The 22,026-nt window shown below is 41.9% G+C and overlaps 1 pseudogene across 1 annotated transcript in view; it reads right to left on the bottom strand.

Annotated features, from left to right (window-relative positions):
- Positions 1-21,421, bottom strand: part of LOC311128644 (tyrosine-protein kinase JAK2-like) — a 48,122-nt pseudogene extending 26,701 nt beyond the window's left edge. Inside the window, exons 1-2 of the transcript XR_014615291.1 lie at positions 11,842-21,421; positions 1,945-2,090 (exon numbers count right to left, since the gene is read on the bottom strand). The product of XR_014615291.1 is annotated as a tyrosine-protein kinase JAK2-like (transcript). The remainder of the gene's footprint in view (positions 1-1,944; positions 2,091-11,841) is intronic.
- Positions 21,422-22,026: the final 605 nt, after the last annotated feature.

The following is a 22,026-nucleotide window of genomic DNA, read 5'->3' as shown; positions in this document are numbered from 1 at the left end:
TTTGTTATATACCCTTTGTTGGCAATGACACAGGTCAAACTTTTTCTGTAAGTCTTCACAAGGTTTTCACACACTGTTGCTGGTATTTTGGCCCATTCCTCCATGCAGATCTCCTCTAGAGCAGTGATGTTTTGGGGCTGTCGCTTGGCAACACGGACTTTCAACTCCCTCCAAAGATTTTCTATGGGGTTGAGATCTGGAGACTGTCTAGGCCACTCCTGGACCTTGAAATGCTTCTTATGAAGCCACTCCTTCGTTGCCCGGGCGGTGTGTTTGGGATCATTGTCATGCTGAAAGACCCAGCCACGTTTCATCTTCAATGCCCTTGCTGATGGAAGGAGGTTTTCACTCAAATTCTCACGATACATGGCCCCATTCATTCTTTCCTTTACACGGATCAGTCGTCCTGGTCCCTTTGCAGAAAAACAGCCCCAAAGCATGATGTTTCCACCCCCATGCTTCACAGTAGGTATGGTGCTCTTTGGGTGCAACTCAGCATTCTTTGTCCTCCAAACACGACGAGTTGAGTTTTTACCAAAAAGTTATATTTTGGTTTCATCTGACCATATGACATTCTCCCAATCCTCTTCTGGATCATCCAAATGCACTCTAGCAAACTTCAGACGGGCCTAGACATGTACTGGCTTAAGCAGGGGGACACGTCTGGCACTGCAGGATTTGAGTCCCTTGCGGCGTAGTGTGTTACTGATGGTAGGCTTTGTTACTTTGGTCCCAGCTCTCTGCAGGTCATTCACTAGGTCCCCCAGTGTGGTTCTGGGATTTTTGCTCACCGTTCTTGTGATTATTTTGACCTCACGGGGTGAGATCTTGCGTGGAGCCCCAGATCGAGGGAGATTATTAGTGGTCTTGTATGTCTTCCATTTCCTAATAATTGCTCCCACAGTTGATTTCTTCAAACCAAGCTGCTTACCTATTGCAGATTCAGTCTTCCCAGCCTGGTGCAGGTCTACAATTTTGTTTCTGGTGTCCTTTGACAGCTCTTTGGTCTTGGCCATAGTGGAGTTTGGAGTGTGACTGTTTGAGGTGTCTTTTATACTGATAACAAGTTCAAACAGGTGCCATTAATACAGGTAACGAGTGGAGGACAGAGGAGCCTCTTAAAGAAGAAGTTACAGGTCTGTGAGAGCCAGAAATCTTGCTTGTTTGTAGGTGACCAAATACTTATTTTCCACCATAATTTGCAAATAAATTCATAAAAAATCCTACAATGTGATTTTCTGGATTTTTCTCTCCACAATTTGTCTGTCATAGTTGACGTGTACCTATGATGAAAATTACAGGCCTCTCTCATCTTTTTAAGTGGGAGAACTTGCACAATTGGTGGCTGACTAAATACTTTTTTTCCCCACTGTATGTTGTTTATGAACGAAACTCTTCAAAAATATAATTTCGGATACGGTCGGCATTTCACCTATTTTCACACAGATCCGAGGTCTGTGGCCACCGAGCGGGATCCAACCTGGGATCCAAGGGGTTAACTACAACATTTTGGTCGGATCTTGGGTAATCGGGTAGATCCGTGAAGACCTCTAGTAGAGAGGGAGCGACATCATTATACCATATGTCATGTGCCAAAACATGCAAGAGTTATATTTAACCCTGACTGTATTTGTATTTATTATGGATCCCCATCCCCCCAATAGTTGCAGGGGAGAGGGGTGCAGCTGAATGAGCCAATTGGAAGTTAGGGATTTAGGAATGATTAGGTGGCCAGGCAGGAAATACAAATGTCAGGTTAGCATTTTAGCCAGGACACAGGGTTAACATCCCTAATTCTTTAGTGACCACAGGGGAGGCTATGCATTCCACCTGGTTTGACCGTTGTGAACACTGCTTTGTGACCAAACGTTTTCAGTTCAGTTTCCTATACGTTGTTCTTTGTGTTGAGGTTCAATATGCGCCATCTTCCTCCATTGTACTCACCTGGTGTCGTTGTAGATGTCCACAGGAGCCTGGCTGCTCTCCTTAGCCATCCTCATCATATCCAACACAGCCATACCAAGACACTCCTCCTGGGCCTCATGGTTTACTGGGATACTAACCCAGCCATCCACAAAGTCACTACGCCACTGAGGGAGGGAGGGGAGGGACAAGCAAGAAAGGAAGTAGTGGCACAGGGAGTAAACAGGCAGGGAGATAGCGGGTAGAGGTGGCATGAGGTGAAAACAGAAAAGGGAAAGAAGGGAAAAAGAGAGAAGAGACAGAAAGAAAATGGGAGAGAGAACAGGTGGAGGGTTGATAACGTTAACATGATATGAGAGACGAGGAACGGCAGACAGACTGGCAGACATAAGTAACATATGACAAGTCTGATTAGGCACAAAGCAGTTGTTAAGGCCTCAAATCAGTAGTTATACAGCCCTATCAGTGTCATGCCTCTCTCTGTCCCTATAGGCCCTGGTCTAAAGCAGTGCACTACACTGAGTATAAAAAACAGTATGAACACCTGCTCTTTCCATGACATAGACTGACCAGGTGAATCCAGGTGAAAGCTACAGTATGATCCCTTATTGTCACTTGTTAAATCCACTTCAAATCGGTGTAGAGGAAGGGGAGGAGACAAGTTTAAAATGATTTGTAAGCCTTGAGACAATTGAGACATGGATTGTGCATGTGTGCCATTCAGAGAGTGAATGGGGAAGACAAAAGCTTTAAGTGCCTTTCAACGGGGTATGGTAGTAGGTGCCAGGCTAACCGGTTTGTGTCAAGAACTGCAACGCTGATGGGTTTTTCACACTCAACAGTTTCCCGTGTGTATCAAGAATGGTCCACCACCTGAAGGACATCCAGCCAACTTCACACACCTGTGGGACGCATTGGAGTCAACATGGGCCAGCATCCCTGTGGAACGCTTGACACCTTGTAGAGTCCATGCCCCGACGAATTGAGGCTGTTCTGAGGGCAAAAGGGTGGTGATGGGGGTGCAACTCAATATTAGGAAGGTGTTGTTAATGTTTTGTACACTCAGTGTACAATAGGAATATAGTGCCATTTGGGATGCAACCTTTCTGTCTGTACAGACACGCTGGCTCAGGATGATGTCCTCACATGCAGGGTTACCACCTAACTGGAGCAAACAGGCAGCCTAGGTGTTTGAGGGGATCAGTTTGAGCAAGGCAAGACGTAGGCAGAACCGCTTCATCACATAATGATTAGTTATGCTATTTGAGATGCAAGTTGATTTGCAGTTCTGTGATTCCAACTGCAATGTAACCGATCTCAAACACGTACACTCTGCACGTGCAATCCTGCATCCTTCGTCTTCTTGACTGTGTCCTCACTTCTTTTCTAGTTATAGAAAAGAATACCCAACATGAAATAACCTACATGACATGTTTTAACAAGCTACACTTGAAGTATTAAACTTTCTCTCTTCCATCTTTAATCTCAACAATTGTCTGTGGTGCACCAGTGATAGGGATCTTGTGTTTGTACACTTTAAGACTGTGGACAGCCACTCTCTTTGTTATTAGAACCATGGCAAGTCCATTTTCACTTTCTATATTCTCTGTGGATAACATCAACAGACATCGGCCTCGACTAGATGACTAATGCATTAACCAGACAGAACATCTTGAGGAACATTACCCAACTTTCGAAGATGTGTGGAAACCAGGTACCTCAGTTTTCAGAATGTGCACTAAAGAGTCAAAACCCCTTTTCCTTACAGCAACCCAGGGCCTACTGTTGGAAACGGACTAATTGACTTGAGCATGTTTTTGTATGTTTATAATCATATAAGTAGCCTAGCAATAGTGATTAACGTGTTTTGGGTTAGATGGATGGCCCCCTGAGACAGAATGTTTCCATAAGGGTGAGATAGGAGTCATATGATAGAGCTAATAGATTGCGAACTACTGCCCTGGAACATGTATAGCTTCACTGTTTTGTTAATATGTTTTGCATCATGATATTCACTTGAGTATGAATATATTGCTTATTCTCAAATAGCTCTCTGTATGAGAGGAGAATTAACAATGGACTGCGGCAAGGTGCAAGAATGTATACTCCCTATTCATAAGAAGACTGGAAGATGTGTGGAGGAGTACCAAAGGTTCTGGACTCGGGCTGGGACGATAACACCGCCTGCCAAGCCACAGAGATTCATTGTACATCCTAGACTCAGAAGGGGGGAGGACTTGTCTGGGAAAACAGAGGTGATAAATATATATATATGTGCTGAGATTCTGTAACTTGTCTTTTGCAGCTGTATGACCCAGTGTGGTTGAACAAATCTAGCTTGAGCTTTCTTCGGAGTCCGACTGGAATTTGTACCAGAAACTTAGAACCTAACGCTACAGAATTAAAGGGGCAATCCGCAATTGAAACAATAGAAAATACCCAACATGAAATGACCTACATGACATGTTTTAACAAGCTACATTTGAAGTATTAAACTTTTTGCTCAAAAATTTTCTCTGCTGCACCAGTGATAGGGATCTTGTGTGTGTACACTTTAGGACTATGGACAGCCATTGTTATTAGAACCATAGTATGTGAGTGGAGTTGAGCAGTCCGAAATCCCGCTCATCGCAACGCTCCGGTGCTCTAAGTCCTTTCCAACGCTCCGCTTAAAACCGCTCCGCACTCAACATTTTTTATAAACGACGCTCAAAATTTGCTCCATTCATTAACATCACAATTTAACAATAGGTAAATAAACCCATGTAATTCCAGTTGATATTGCGAGGGATGTTTTGTTTGCGAAATGCGCTGTCTGTGCGTCGGTATATTGTCTATAAAAGTGGATCCTCGTAATTGTATTTTACTTCGTTTTTAGACCACATACGCCTAATAAAATACTTCAAATGGTAGGCTAACCGCGTCTCTCTCTATCTGAGTCTCTGAATTTCTATCGGTGTCCATTTTGAAAGTGCTGAATGAATAGGCCTACCTCGTCGCAGCTCGTTTGCTTGCATTTGCTTATACTTAGAGCTAAGTGTTTATGAATTTACTGAAAATAAATGTAATAATGTTTGTGTATGGTTCAAAAGTCAAAACTCATGTTGGCGTTCGTTATTATTGAAGGACATTGAGGTTCTTATCGTCTTACACAAATCCACAAGGAGTCAGTTGACACCACATTTGTTTAAGCAAGTCAGCCAAATCTGCTATGGTTTTAAAAAGTCAGTAAATGAGGCTGAATTAACTGTTTCGCTGCCAGACGAGGCTCCGCTGATAGCCAGGTGTAGCGGTGGTAAGGATTCACTCCTTGGTGCTGAAAGCTCCGCTGTCGGGACAGCCTTATGTAGGCCCTAACAGTTTGTGGGCACCGTTTGTCACCGTTATAGTGCAATTAATGTATTGTTTAATGTTGTGTTGTGTAGTGGCTTTGCTGGCATGCATTTAAAGAACATTTGAGTTGAGTTTGCCCCAACAAGATTTACATGCTAAAATCGCCACTGATACAGTGGTATAGTATATGAAACTGTAACCTAAAGTTAGTTATATGTGACTTTATACAGTGGGGGAAAAAGTATTTAGTCAGCCACCAATTGTGCAAGTTCTCCCACTTAAAAAGATTTTCATCATAGGTACACGTCAACTATGACAGACAAATTGAGATTTTTTTTCTCCAGAAAATCACATTGTAGGATTTTTAATGAATTTATTTGCAAATTATGGTGGAAAATAAGTATTTGGTCACCTACAAACAAGCAAGATTTCTGGCTCTCACAGACCTGTAACTTCTTCTTTAAGAGGCTCCTCTGTCCTCCACTCGTTACCTGTATTAATGGCACCTGTTTGAACTTGTTATCAGTATAAAAGACAGCTGTCCACAACCTCAAACAGTCACACTCCAAACTCCACTATGGCCAAGACCAAAGAGCTGTCAAAGGACACCAGAAACAAAATTGTAGACCTGCACCAGGCTGGGAAGACTGAATCTGCAATAGGTAAACAGCTTGGTTTGAAGAAATCAACTGTGGGAGCAATTATTAGGAAATGGAAGACATACAAGACCACTGATAATCTCCCTCGATCTGGGGCAAAAATCTCAAATTTGGACTCATCAGACCAAAGGACAGATTTCCACAGGTCTAATGTCCATTGCTCGTGTTTCTTGGGCCAAGAAAGTATCTTCTTCTTATTGGTGTCCTTTAGTAGTGGTTTCTTTGCAGCAATTCGACCATGAAGGCCTGATTCACGCAGTCTCCTCTGAACAGTTGATGTTGAGATGTGTCTGTTACTTGAACTCTGTGAAGCATTTATTTGGGCTACAATCTGAGGTGCAGTTAACTCTAATTAACTTATCCACTGCAGCAGAGGGAACTCTGGGTCTTCCTTTCCTGTGGCGGCCCTCATGAGAGCCAGTTTCACCATAGCGCTTGATGGTTTTTGTGACTGCACTTGAAGAAACTTTCAAAGTTCTTAAAATTTGCCGGATTGACTGACCTTCATGTCTTAAAGTAATGATGGACTGTCGTTTCTCTTTGCGTATTTGAACTGTTCTTGCCATAATATGGACTTGGTCTTTTACCAAATAGGGCTATCTTCTGTATACCCCTACCTCGTCACAACACAACTGATTGGCTCAAACGCATTAAGAAGGAAATAAATTCCACAAATCAACTTTAACAAGGCACAACTGTTAATTGAAATTCATTCCAGGTGACTACCTCATGAAGCTGGTTGAGAGAATGCCAAGAGTGTACAAAGCTGTCATCAAGGCAAAGGGTGGCTATTTGAAGAAAATCAAATATAAAATATATTTTAATTTGTTTAACACTTTTGTTTACTACATGATTCCATATGTGTTATTTCATAGTTTTGATGTCTTCACTATTATTCTACAATGTAAAAAATTGTGTAGCTACTCACTCAGCAAGGCAATTAAACTGGCAAAACATCAGTATAGAGACAAAGTGGAGTCGCAATTCAACAGCTCAGACACAAGACGTATGTGGCAGGGTCTACAGACAATCACGGACTACAAAAGGAAAACCAGCCACGTCGCCGACACCGATGTCTCGCTTCCAGACAAGCTAAACACCTTCTTTGCCCACTTTGAGGATAACACAGTGCCACTGACGAGGCCCACTACCAAAGACTGTGGCCTCTCCTTCTCCATGGCCGACACATTTAAGCATGTTAACCTCCGCAAGGCTGCCGGCCCAGACGGCATCCCAAGTCGCGTCCTCAGAGCATGCGCAGACCAGCTGGCTGGTGTGTTTATGGACATATTCAATCTCTCCCTTTCCCAGTCTGCTGTTCCCACATGCTTCAAGATGGCCACCATTGTTCCTGTACCAAAGAAAGCAAAGGTAACTGAACTAAATTACTATCGCCCTGTAGCACTCACCTCTGTCATCATGAAGTGCTTTGAGAGACTAGTCAAGGATCATATCACCTCTACCTTACCTGTCACCCTAGACCCACTTAAATTTGCTTACCGCCCCAATAGATCCACAGACGATGCAATCGCCATCACACTGCACACTGCCCTATCCCATCTGGACAAGAGGAATACCTATGTAAGAATGCTGTTCATTGACTATAGCTCAGCATTCAACACCATAGTACCCTCCAAGCTCATCATTAAGCTCGAGGCCCTGGGTCTGAACCCCGCCCTGTGCAACTGGGTCCCAGGTGGTGAAGGTAGGAAACAACATCTCCACTTCGCTGATCCTCAACAATGGGGCCCCACAAGGGTGCGTGCTCAGCCCCCTCCTGTACTCCCTGTTCACCAACTCAATCATCAAGTTTACAGATGACACAACAGTAGTAGGCTTGATTACCAACAATGACGAGACCGCCTACAGGGAGGAGGTGAGGGCTCTGAGAGTGTGGTGCCAGAAAAATAACCTCTCACTCAACATCAACAAAACAAAGGAGATGATCGTGGACTTCAGGAAACAGCAGAGGGTGCACCCCCCTATCGACATCGACGGGACCGCAGTGGAGAAGGTGGAAAGCTTCAAGTTCCTTGGCGTACACATCACCGACAAACTGAAATGGTCCACCCACGCAGATAGTGTGGTGAAGAAGGCGCAACAGAACCTCTTCAACCTCAGGAGGCTGAAGAAATTCGGCTTAGCACCTAAAACCCTCACAAACTTTTACAGATGCACAATTGAGAGCATCCTGTTGGGCTGTATCACCGCCTGGTACGGCAACTGCACCGCCCGCAACCGCAGGGCTCTCCAGAGGGTGGTGTGGTCTGCCGAACGCATTACCGGGGGCAAACTACCCGCCCTCCAAGACACATACAGCACCCGATGTCATAGGAAGGCCAAAAAGATCATCAAGGACATCAACCACCCGAGCCACTGCCTGTTCACCCCGCTATCATTCAGACGGCGAGGTCAGTACATGTGCATCAAAGCTGGGACCGAGAGAATGAAAAACAGCTTCTATCTCAAGGCCATCAGACTGTTAAATAGCCATCACTAGCACATTAGAGGCTGCTGCTGCCTATTGAAATCACTGGCCACTTTAAGAAATGGAACACTAGTCACTTTAATAATGTTTACATATCTTGGACTACTCATCTCATATGTATATACTGCATTCTATTCTATAATATTCTACTGAATCTTAGTCCATGCCGCTCTGTCATTGCTTGTCCATATACAGTGGGGAGAACAAGTATTTGATACACTGCTGATTTTGCAGGTTTTCCTACTTACAAAGCATGTAGAGGTCTGTAATTTTTATCATAGGTACACTTCAACTGTGTTGAAAAATCCAGAAAATCACATTGTATGATTTTTAAGTAATGAATTTGCATTTTATTGCATGACATAAGTATTTGATCACCTACCAACCAGTAAGAATTCCGGCTCTCACAGACCTGTTCGTTTTTCTTTAAGAAGCCCTCCTGTTCTCCACTCATTACCTGTATTAACTGCACCTTTTTGAACTTGTTACCTGTATAAAAGACACCTGTCCACACACTCAATCAAACAGACTCCAACCTCTCCACAATGGCCAAGACCAGAGAGCTGTGTAAGGACATCAGGGATAAAATTGTAGACCTGCACAAGGCTGGGATGGGCTACAGGACAATAGGCAAGCAGCCTGTTGGCGCAATTATTAGAAAATGGAAGAAGTTCAAGATCAAGTTCAATCACCCTCGGTCTGGGGCTCCATGCAAGATCTCACATTGTGGGGCATCAATGATCATGAGGAAGGTGAGGGATCAGCCCAGAACTACATGGCAGGACCTGGTCAAAGACCTGAAGAGAGCTGGGACCACAGTCTCAAAGAAAACCATTAGTAACACACTACGCCGTCATGGATTAAAATCCTGCAGCGCACGCAAGGTCCCCCTGCTCAAGCCAGCGCATGTCCAGGCCCGTCTGAAGTTTGCCAATGACCATCTGGATGATCCAGAGGAGGAATGGGAGAAGGTCATGTGGTCTGATAAGACAAAAATATAGCTTTTTGGTCTAAACTCCACTCGCCGTGTTTGGAGGAAGAAGAAGGATGAGTACAACCCCAAGAACACCATCCCAACCGTGAAGCATGGAGGTGGAAACATCATTCTTTGGGGATGCTTTTCTGCAAAGGGGACAGGACGACTGCACCGTATTGAGGGGAGGATGGATGGGGCCATGTATCGCGAGATCTTGGCCAACAACCTCCTTCCCTCAGTAAGAGCATTGAAGATGGGTCGTGGCTGGGTCTTCCAGCATGACAACGACCCGAAACACACAGCCAGGGCAACTAAGGAGTGGCTCCGTAAGAAGCATCTCAAGGTCCTGGAGTGGCCTAGCCAGTCTCCAGACCTGAACCCAATAGAACATCTTTGGAGGGAGCTGAAAGTCCGTATTGCCCAGCGACAGCCCCGAAACCTGAAGGATCTGGAGAAGGTCTGTATGGAGGAGTGGGCCAAAATCCCTGCTGCAGTGTGTGGAAACCTGGTCAAGACCTACAGGAAATGTATGATCTTTGAGTTTTGATTGGTTTACAGTTTAGTACTCGGTAGTGTTTGCCTGTCCAGCTAGCGAACATAAAAGTAAGTATATTGAAGAAGTGTGCAAGAATTGACAACAAACGGAAATGTGTTCAGAATAAATAAATATACACAATATGTAAAAACCAGATCCTTCCTCGACAGAGATCGATCAGCTCGAAAACTAAATGATATAGCTTGCTACGGCCCACCACCTAATTGTTTTTGTGACCAGTGGACAGCCAGTGAAAAATGCGCTCTTGCAACAGCTGCATAGTGTATGGAATTCCTCCCTTCTAAACTCCCCCGTGGTATTCTGCTACATACTGTCAAAAACACGTTTATTTAAGAAATAACACCACGAGTGGGGCTTTTGTTGCTCAATCTAATTCATGCTGATTTAAAAAAAAAAATATATATATATATATATATATATATATATATATATATATATATATATATATATATATATATATATATATATATAGGCCTAACGTACACATGCTCAAACTTGCGCACTTTTAAAATACTTAAACAGCTGCAAATTATCAAGATATCAAAGGGTCACCAACAAAAATTTAAACAATAGGCCTATAGCAAAAGCAGCATATGGCATAAATTGTTCACATACAAATCGCACTTTTCGGTAGTGCTCAAAGCATGCCATTCCGAGAGCAGCATTTGAGCCCAATCAGCCCTCCATGACAACAAAATCATAAACAACACAATATAAAACTTTTCCCTGTAAATGTACAGCATTATACTGGCACCAGAGTTGCCAGATTAATACTGTAATTTTGCTTTACAGCACAGATGCTGTAATATATTTTGCAGTACTATTTTCCGTACTGTAAAACATATTACAGCATCCCTGGTGCAACTATTCGGAGTAAGGGGGTCAGAGGCAGTGAAACACACAACGGGACACTTTGGGCAGGAGAGCATCAGGCATTCCTAATGGGGCTCTGTAACAATCCTCCTCAATTCTGATTTGTCAGCTCTTCTTACCCTAGGACAAGCATAGAAAAATAAAGAATAGAATGAGAGACAGAGAGCACCAGGGCTGTTACTCTGTGGGTAGCCTCGACGCGAACCAGGCTTCCCTAAAATGGGATAGCCTGGGGAAGTTCATGGCAGAAAAATAGCTAGATAGGGGTGGGAAACCGGTGTAAATCAGTGATGCCTCGCAACACATCAAACCAATCAAATGCCTTGCTTGGGCGGAGCTCCAATAGTGCTCACTAGATTAAGTGTCGTAGGTGCAACAGTGCGTGAGGATGGCTAGGAAATCGCAGATTAAAACCCCATCAAAATATGTTAATGTATGTTGATTTTATGCATAGAGCACACTACTGGAAAAACATAATTCAGTTTTTCTTCAATTTTTTGCAATGTTGCAAACTAGCATATGGAACAACTCTCTGCAAAATGTGTCCTTCCCGGTCTAAAAACAGTGATGAACATAACACGTAGCACCAACGGCATGTGGGAGAGGGTTCTTGAAATGTAACATCGAATCAAAATCTTGCAATGGCAGCAAGCAGACCATTCAAACCGTTTTTTGCTATATACAATTCTCCAGACCTCCATGGGAAGCGTGACAACGACGCGAGACTGTGGGTAAAATAATTGGTGACAAGGGACACATCAAGCTGGTGTCGTGTGTGTGCGTATGTGGTCTAACTTTACTAGTGAGGACATTTTACCGGTCCCCAAAAGGAAAAATGATATTTTAGGGTTAGGGTTACAATTAGGGTTAGGAGGCAGGTTTAGTTTTAGTGTTAGGGGTTTGGGGTTAAGGTTAGGGTTAGGTTAAGGGTTAGGCAAAATAGGATTTTGAATGGGAATAAAATTTTTGGTCCCCACTTGGAAAGTAAAACCAACGTGTGTGTGTGTGTGTGTGTGTGTGTGTGTGTACTTACATCACTAGAGGTCGTCATTCAAACCCATTGAGCTCTTGGAAGAATGGGGAAATGTAGGGGTTAGAACAGCTGGTTTCCTTTGGGCCACCTTTGTCCCATCTTCAGGGTTCATCATCTTGATTATTTGACCAGACTCACAACATTTTCCTTTCTTTCTGTGTCACCAAATGTTTGCATACTACTAGTAAAGTGAACAGGTTTAGCTAATACTGTAACATTATGGAACAATGTTGTTGAGAGGTTATACGGACACCAAAGTATGTCGCGCAGCTGAGAGCCAAGTGAACCGAATCACACAGCCTGTGTGACAGGGTAGTGACAGCTAAGGTGGACACTGTGTCCCAGTGTTGTTGCCATTCACGCTCTCCCCATTGAGTAGACTGTATCACATTGACATCTAGATTGCTACCAATATTGGTTATTTCTTGTGTAGGCTGCTATCCTACATGCATGGAAGCCTTGAAGCCCAAGGAAAAAACAACAACCTGGAATTATCTTGTTCAAACGACTTAGTATCTTGTTTGAACAACTTAACTGTTCTTCTGTTTAATTAGGCCTAATTTGTTATGCACTGATTCCATCCATTGATATGATTATTCATTGACATTTCTTTAATAGCCTAAAGCAGGGTGGCTTTTGAATGCCAGAGCATGTAAGTGGGTGAGTGTGGAGCGAGGAGCATATCATAATTCGAGCAGATTTTTAAAATGGTGTTGACCTTCTCTCCTGCTCCAATTTTGCTCTGGTACTGCTCAGCCACAAGCTCTGGGCATGCTCTGCCTCGCAATTTTTGTTTCCTTTATCATTATTATTTTAAATTATGCCTATACGGTTGTAATTATTACGACCCCCACACAATAGCCTACAGTGCCTTCATAAAGTATTCACACCCCTTGACTTTTTCCACATTTTGTTGTGTTAGAGCATGAATTTAAAATGTATTACATTTAGATTTTTTGTCACTGGCCTACCCACAATACACCAGAATGTCAGAGTGGAATTATGTTTTTAGAAAGTATTCAACCACTTTGTTATTATTTATTTACATTTATTTAAATCAGGGAGTCACCATTGATACCAGTGTCTATTTTACAATGGAGCCCTGCATATACAATTTCATAAAATACATAAAAAATAAAAGACAATATAAAACAAATAAAATACAGCACAACACATATTGCACAGACAAACATAAATATACACAATATACACAAAGCACAGTCAACTAAAACAAACACATTCTTCATTATAAAAATCCTCTGTCGGAACTGCCCTAGGGACACTAACGCATCTATTCGAAATGTATTTTGGAGATCATTCCAAACATGTGAAGCAAGAAAACTAAAGGCTGACTTACCTAACTCTGTAGACACCAAAGGATTCTCCAGAGTTAACCAACCCTGTGAACGGGTTTGATAACTTAGCATTTTAAATTTTAACAGTGACGTTAGGTAAGTCGGAAGCTTGTGGAGCAGGGATTTGTAAACAAAAAGAGCGTAATGATGTGATCTACGTGACTTCAGAGGTCCAGCCAACCTTTTGGTAAAGAATGCAGTGATGAGTAATACAACTGTCTCCTGTGATAAAACGAAGGGCGCTATGAAAAACAGCATCTGGGTGTTTAAGAGTAGAGGCAGCTGCACTTTGATAAATAGTATCCATAATCAAAAACAGGTAGAAAGGTTGACTGCACAATCTGTTTCCTGCTGACTAGAGAGAGACAAGATCTGTTTCTGTAAAAACGATAAATCATTGTCAATCCAAATACCAAGGTATTTGTATGCAGGGACTTGTTTGATTATGGAACTATCCGATGAGTGAAGATATAATCCATCTGAGACAATATTATGAGAACTTGAAAACAACATGTATTTAGTTTTGCCCATATTAAGCACGAGTTTTAAATGAGGAAGGGCTTCCTGCACAATTGCAAAATGGGACTGTAGCCTTGTCACAACCAGGTCAGCAGTCGGGGCAATTGCGTACATAATAGTATCATCTGCATATAGATGTTCTGTCACTAAGATAATCATGAAACCAAGAACAGGCGTCAGAGTCCAGGCCAATCGAGGATAACTTGTTCAATAAAATAGCATGAACAACAGTATCAAACGCTTTTGACACTTCCACAAACAAGGCAGCACAATTCATTTTAGCGTCTAAAGCATTGACAATATCATTAGTGCTGTGCCTTGGCCTAAATCCAGACTGATTTATTTTCAAAATACCATGCTCAGATAAAAAAGAGCGAAGTTGCTTATTTACCAAATATTTGAGGATCTTGGCTAGACATGGAAGCCTGTAGACAATGATCAAGATCACTACTACCACCCTTATGGAGTGGCAGCACATAAACTGTGTTTGATTTAAGATATGGGTTACTGAGCCAGCAATGTGGGGGGCAGCACACATAACCAGACCTGGCTCCAATTAGTCCGCCCATGTCGATTTCTTGGTATCTAAAGCAAGTAACACATCAAGGACTTATTTTTCTGTGAGTTGCCGAAATGCAAAAACTTGACTTCCAATCTGTCAGTCAATCTGCAAAATTCCCGAATCAGCGTTTAGCCCACTATTAGAGATAGAAGGGTTAGACGCTCTTTCAAAAAGATAGCCTGCTGAAATAAAATGACGATTAAATGCATCAATGATGGCATTTTTGTCCATAATGGGGCCAGAGTCTGAATGAATTTGTTGGGGCAGAAAGGAGGAAGTGCAACCCTTCATATATTTGACAGTTTTACAGAATGTATCCAGGTTCCCCTTACAATCAGAAAGAGTGGTTACATAATAATCAGACTAAGCCTTTTTGATCAGTCTTACACATTGATTCCTCAGTTGCCTAAAATATTGCCAATAGTTGCCTTGACCCAGGCAACATTTCTCTTACGAATGACTTCGGATAATCAGGAATGAACCAGCCATTCGATTTACCTTTAACTCTCAGAGTTTTGAAGGGGGCATGATTATCTCCAATAGTATTGAAGACATTAGCAAAAAAGCTTAAAGCTAAATCAGGTTCAGGGATAGTTGAGATACAATCAAGGTCACTAAAATAAAGTTAATGTAAAAAAGCTTGTTCACTAAAGTTTTTAAAGTTCCACTTAGTGATGACACTAGGCTTAGATTTATGCATTTTCACATCTCTGACACAGACAACTGGGCAATAGTCACTAAAATCCAGTGGGAAAACCCCACTAGCAACATATTTATCTGGAGTATGTCAAAATAATATCAATCAGGGTAGATTTTAATGGATCTTTAGGATTCGGCCGTCTAGGCTCAGTTATTTACATTTTTACATTTTAGTCATTTAGCAGACGCTCTTATCCGGAGCGACTTACATGAGCAATTAGGGCTAAGTGCCTTGCTCAAGGGCACATCAACAGATTTTTCACCTAGTCGGCTCGGGGATTAGAACCAGCGACCTTTCGGTTACTGGCACAAACTAAGCTACCTGCCATCCTCTAGTCCTCTGACTCGTAAGACATTGACTGTACCCCACCCAAAACATGCCAGTACACCAATTTACCAGGTTCTAAACGCCTAACAGACATCGGCTCTGATTTAATCTTTCTATCCATTACAATATGCCTTGCAAATGTACGGTCAAAGTTTTGCACCTAGAGCAAACTAAAATAACAAAATAAAACATAAGGATACAGCACTTTTTACAAAAGGTCAAATGAAATACAAATTGTTGAATTTACAATATGTACCTGAACCAACAGGTTTATTTTTCATTTTTTTATTCTTTCCCACAGCAAACAGGGTTGCCAGACATTCCATTTTACTCCTTTGGAAAAACTAAAACAACTGATGGATAATGCAGATGGGCAGTAGGGACATTTCAAAACTCACAGGCAGCTCTCAAGCTGAGGTGAAGATAAGTTTTGGTGATTGGGGTTTGGGGGGGGGGGGCGTGCAGGGGGGGGAGCCCTAATGAGCCCATTACAGTTATATCAATGCAGCTTTCTGAAATATCCAAAAGGCTCTCCCAGCATATAGGTATGGTGATAAGACGGAGTCTTTTCAAAATAGTAAAATAGACCAGGATTTTAATCATCAAACTTGATCTTCTTGCCCTGGGGCTTGTCCCCGAATCCTCCACCTCTTCCACCTCTAAACCCACCACGTCCACCTCCACGGTCGCCTCCTCTACCCCCCCTGAAGCCACCGCCGCGACCTCCCCTGCCACCTCCGAAACCACCGCCACGGCCAAATCCACCCCCGCGACCTCCCCTGCCACCGCCGAAGCCTCCCCAACCCCCAAAGGGTTAGTTATCAGTTATCAGAGCAAATATCTTTCAGCGGATCGGACACTCCAATCAATATTAAAATTGCCCATAATTAATAGTTCAGATTTACCATTCTTAGATCGCAATTCAGATAAATTGTTAAGAGCACATGAAATTAGAGTGGAGTTAATATTGTGAGTAATTGTTTGAAGAAGCAATTCTGTCAAGCGACAGCATTGGGGTTACCAAACCTAAAATGACCTTTTAAAATGTTGTAGTGCGGTGGTTACGCAACATCATGGAGAAAATAGAGACCAGTCATGTATGGGAGTCAATCGTTAGACTCGGTGGCGAGAGGAATGCCGACGTGTCTAAGGGTAGTACAGGCTACATAAATGGTACATAAACGTTGGGATGGATTAAAACACAAACGATTAATTACATTTTAAAAAATTTTGTCATTTAGCAGACGCTCTTTTCCAGAGCGACTTACAGTTAGTGCGTGCATACATTTTCATACAATATATATTAATGAGTGTAGGGAGGACAGTGGACTCCCGGTGAACCGAAGTTATCATGTTTTGTCTGTAATTAAAACTTTAGTGTTGCTGATTTAAGATTTAGCATAGTGAAAACTAACGAAATGTACATTTTCTCCTCCAGGAGAGGAAGGGGTGACCCTATCTCTCTCTTTGAAATGTTTCCTGAGGCTGTTGTCTTGGGAGAGCAGTTAGTGAAATTCTCCAATTTATAAAGTATAAAGATACTCAGATTTTTGCCCTATGTTTTACCACACACACACCAGCACACGCACACACAACCCACCAGTTATGAATATTTGTTTGTGGTGTTAATACCTTCTCTCATTTAATTGTGTGGGGTCTTTTAATTTGATTTTAGTAGGTTCTTTATGGGTTAGAAAGGATGCACCTTAAAGGGCATGTCCCTTTTATAGTTAAAGTCTGCAAGTGACTCCATCTGTTTACTTTCAGGGCAGAGAAAACCATACATTTTGTTTTCCTTGCACTAAGCACAAGTTTCAATTCAAAAAGCTGCCTTTGAATAACATCAAAAGCCAACTGTAAGTCCTGTATGCATCATGGGCAGTGTTAATGGGGGCAGGAGTTATCTTGTTAGCATTGCTGGGATATCACCTTCTGAAGGCATTGATGTTGAAACGGGTGTACAGTGCTGATTTGCCTCAAGATGAGGTAGTTGATTAAGGCCACCGCACGTGTATATCGGGTGGCCATGGAGGAAGAAGGAGATGGGGGGCAACGTGATGATATGGCCTTTTGTAACCTGTGGTCTAACGGGGAAGACTGGGTGAAAGCATGAGGAGGTTTTTTAGGGCCTTCCTTTTTGTGGACCCCAGCAGAACAGTATCCCGAAGGTATAGAGTCAGGCTAAGAGAGAGTGGGAATTGTCATGTTATCAAACTTCAGATTTTTTTTGTATATCTAAATATGCATAGCTTAGCGCATTATTAATACTTACGTTTTGTGTTTCCTTTTGCTTTTCAAGTCTTGTGCTACACTCTCTTAGGAACCCGGAAGCTGAAATGGAGAAAGTCAAAAGCTCCAGCTGAAATGTCCTTATCAGTTGTACAACGAGAGGGGGGAATAGTGTGATTATAGATCAGAGACCATAAGTCTTGGAGGTGTAAACATACAAATCAACTGAGAATGTTAATCATGTTCTATTTTTTGTTCATTTATAAGTAATTTCAAAGTTTATGTAATGTTGAACAGTATGTTCAAAAAGGAGGGACTGTTGGATTCTAGCTTGACATATATACTTATTCATGTTCCTATACTAGAACTACGTTACATGTATAATGTTATTGTTAAATCTCATGGATCCTATGGAGAGGGTAACAGTCTGGTTTCAGTCACTGATAAGGTTGGATAGCTGTGGATTAGGGAGGAGTGAGGAATGTGGGCCGAGGTCAGGTCAGAAGAAGTGATAAGGAAGTGTGGCGCAGTGGTCTAAGGCACTGCATCGCAGTGCTAGCTGTGCCACTAGAGATCCTGGTTCGAATACAGGCTCTGTCATAGCCGGCCGCGACCGGGAGACCCATGGGGCGGCGCACAATTGGCCTAGCGTCGTCCAGGGTAGGGGAGGGAATGGCCGGCAGGGATGTAGCTCAGTTGGTAGAGCATGGCGTTTGCAACGCCAGGGTTGTGGGTTTGATTCCCACGGGGGGCCAGTATGAAAAATACAAAAAATAATGTATGCACTCACTAACTGTAAGTCGCTCTTTTAAGCAATGATGATGCCAGTTATACCAAAACTATACAAATAGACAAATTGCAACAGAATCACTTGGGACCAGTGTTGGGTGTAATATATTACTTTTATGAGTAATGGCGTAATATAATCAGGTATTGTCGTCAAATATTGTAATATTATTACAATATATGTTATTTTCATAAGCATATCTCTACTGGCGTGTTATATATATATTTTAACGCCTTGTCTCATGCTTACGGAATTCAAGCTGTAGGCGTAAAGCCACAAATCTAAGAAAGAACGCAGCTGTGTTACCCCGCTTGACCTTTTCCTTGTGAAAATGCTCCCATTATTTTAAGTTAATCGAGGAGAAAGAAAATGTTTGTCAAATGTTAACTCTGCAAAGGCATCATTGATCTCTTCTTCCGGAAACACCACATCAAACCTGAAAAAGCATCTGGAGGTCATGCACAAAGGCACAAAGCTGGTAGCCAAAGTTACAGAAATGCGTAAAAGAGGAGAAATCTATACTTATTATGGTAATAAACAAAGACGTATAAATAATATTTCCAGATGTTCTAACGAAAATTCCATATAAACAATCTAAATGCCTGATAAATGCAATTCAAAACAGCAATAATTACATTAACATATACTGTATTGCTAAGATTGTGAGAGTAGGGTGACTCCCCGAGCGGGTCTCGAACCCAGGCCCTCAATGACTAACGCCCTAACCACTGGCGTAGCACTCACGAGTTGGGGTCCCCCCGGAGGTCAGGCCCCCCAGATAGCATATGAACATGTCATAAGCCATATAAAAAATAAAATCACGACACCTATGATGGAAACAGCTAGTTTCTGTTCAACTTTGTAAATGCCTACCGATAATTTGTTGGTTTGACATCATATCGAAGTAAACCACGATGATATGGTATGTGGTCCTCCCACTACGACTAAGTTTATTAGACTACAGATGAAATATACTGAACAAAAATGCAACATGCAACAATTTCTAAGATTTTACGAACTTACAGTTCATACAAGAAAAATCAGTCAATGGAAATAAATGAATTAGGCCCTAATATATGGATTTCACATGACTGGGAATACACATGCATCTGTGGGTCACAGATACCTTAAAAAAAAAAAGTAGGGGCGTGGATCAGAAAACCAGTCAGTATCTGGTGTGACCACCATTTGCCTCATGCAGCGCGACACATCTCCTTTGCATAGAGTTGATCAGGCTGTTGATTGTGGCCTGTGGAATGTTGTCCCACTCCTCTTCAATGGCTGTGTGAAGTTGCTGGATATTGGCAGGTACTGGAACACGCTGTCGTATACGTCGATCCAGAGCATCCCAAACATGTTCAGTGGGTGACATGTCTGGTGAGTATGCAGGCCATGGAATAACTGGGAAATGTTCAGCTTCCAGGAATTGTGTACAGATCCTTGCGACATGGGGCCTTGCATTATCATGCTGAAGCATGAGGTGATGGCAGCAGATGTGGCATTGTGTTGTGTGACAAAACTGCACATTTTAGATTGGCCTTTTATTGTCCCTAGCACAAGGTGCACCTGTGTAACGATTATGCTGTTTAATCACCTTCTTGATACGCCACACCTGTCAGGTCGATGGATAATCTTGGCAAAGGAGAAATGCTCACTAACAGGGATGGTAACAAATTTGTGCACAAAATGTGAGAGAAATAAGGTTTTGTGCATATGGAAATTCTGTTATCTTTTATTTCAGCTCATGAAACATGGGACCAACACTTTACATGTTGTGTTTATATTTCTGTTCAGTGTAAGTCATGAACTTCACAGGGAGGTGAAAGTGCAGTGATGAGCTTGATGCTCCTTTCCAATAAATAGAGGGTCTTATTCTGGTGACATGATGATCGATGCTTGACTGCCGTTTGACAAATACAATTATTTTCGCTCCTATCCTCACCTGGGATTTGAACTCATAACCTGTTGGATCACAGTACTCCGATCTTCCCAACACGCCACCATATCCATGTCAGGTATCAGTTAATCTGACTGTTCTCATCATTGATTTTATTTACTTGTTTCTGCAATTTTAGGGCTTTCTGTATAGTTGTCTAATGTTGGTGGGGCATGTTAACCTGTTTTAATGATACACCTGAATCACTATGATGAATAAAAACGTTTTTTCTTGAGTGTACTTTTAACAGAGCTGACAGATTCTTCAAAGTGCATTCACCCTATTGCTTACACCTATCAAGTTGTTTAATCTACACAAGTGTCTAGGGATAAGGGGTTAGGATTTGCTTCTGGACAGGCCCTAACTACACTGGCCCAATAAATACATGCCCTAGGGATATCCCTTATTGGAACAGTGTTTAGGGCGTTTGTCATTGGTGCTGGTGGCCTGGGGTCGAGACCCACTAGGGGAGTCACCCTACTTTCTTAGCAACTAAGTGTACAAAACATTATGAACACCTGCTCTTTCCATGACATAGAAAGCTATGATATCTTATTGATTTCACTTGCCTTGATACAATTGAGACATGGATTGAGCATGTATGCCATTCAGAGGGCGAATGGGCAAGACAAAATAATTAAAGTGCCTTTAAACGGGGTATGGTAGTAGGTGCCAGGCGCACCGGTTTGTGTCAAGAACTGCAACACTGCTGGGTTTTTCACACTCAACAGTTTCCCATGTGTATCAAGAATGGTCCACCACCCAAAGGACATCCAGCCAACTTGACACAACTGTGGGAAGCATTGGAGTCAACATGGGCCAGCATCCCTGTGGAACGCTTGACACCTTATAGAGTGCGTGCCCCGACAAATTGAGGCTGTTCGGGGGGGGGGGGGGGGTGCAACTAAAAATTAAGGTGTTCTTAATGTTTTGTACACCGTGTATGTTAATGTAATTATTTGGCAACAGTTACAACACACCTATCTGATCAAATTTAAATGATTTGTCAATGATGCATGTTTGTTCTACATGGTATATGTGGTGTAGATTTAAAGAAAGACAATAGTTATCTTTGAGATGCTCAGCTATATAAGAATGAATACTGATAATTTACGAATGTAGTGGAAATGTGGTCAAAATTCATTCTCAAGAGAAAATCCTACAGATTCCCATCTTTCAATGAGAAACTTATTTTAATTAGATCCCTTGCCTTTACAACTATACAAAAACACTTAAATTACAAATAGTTACACATCATACATGTTTTTGTTTATACTGAACTGTTTATCAATGATTAACATACTGCAAGTCCTTTATACTGCAAAACTTAGTTTATACATTGTTTAAATCTACTTAAGAGTATGCAAATTGGCTTGTACCAGTAGTGATGTGTAAAGTTGTAGTGACATGTTTTGGGGATTTAGAGATATCTCTTATTTTGAATGCTAGAAAGTGAACAAATGTATTTAATATATTGTATAGATCAATAAAAACAAAGGCTATTAAAATACCTATGATTTTTTATTGTATAATGTCTGTCCCTCAGTTGTATGTAATTGGGGTTACCGCCTTGAAATTCAAAGATATACAAGTTCCTTGAGCATTCTCACCAGTGGCAAATTTATCGGCGGGGTCTATATTACAGAAATCCTTTTAGTACGTCATAAATTTGAGGATTCCATTGATAATTTGGTGTGTTTAAATCCAAAAAGTGTCACTTGGTGTTACTCAATTTAAATGAAGGGAAATAACATTGTGAGCAAAATTATT

The sequence above is a fragment of the Coregonus lavaretus genome, assembly GCF_964263955.1.
Source record: "Coregonus lavaretus genome assembly, chromosome: 4".
Classification (NCBI taxonomy): Eukaryota; Metazoa; Chordata; class Actinopteri; order Salmoniformes; family Salmonidae; genus Coregonus; species Coregonus lavaretus.
The sequence above is the reverse complement of the archived record's forward strand: the minus strand, read 5'-3'. Positions and strand labels throughout refer to the sequence as shown.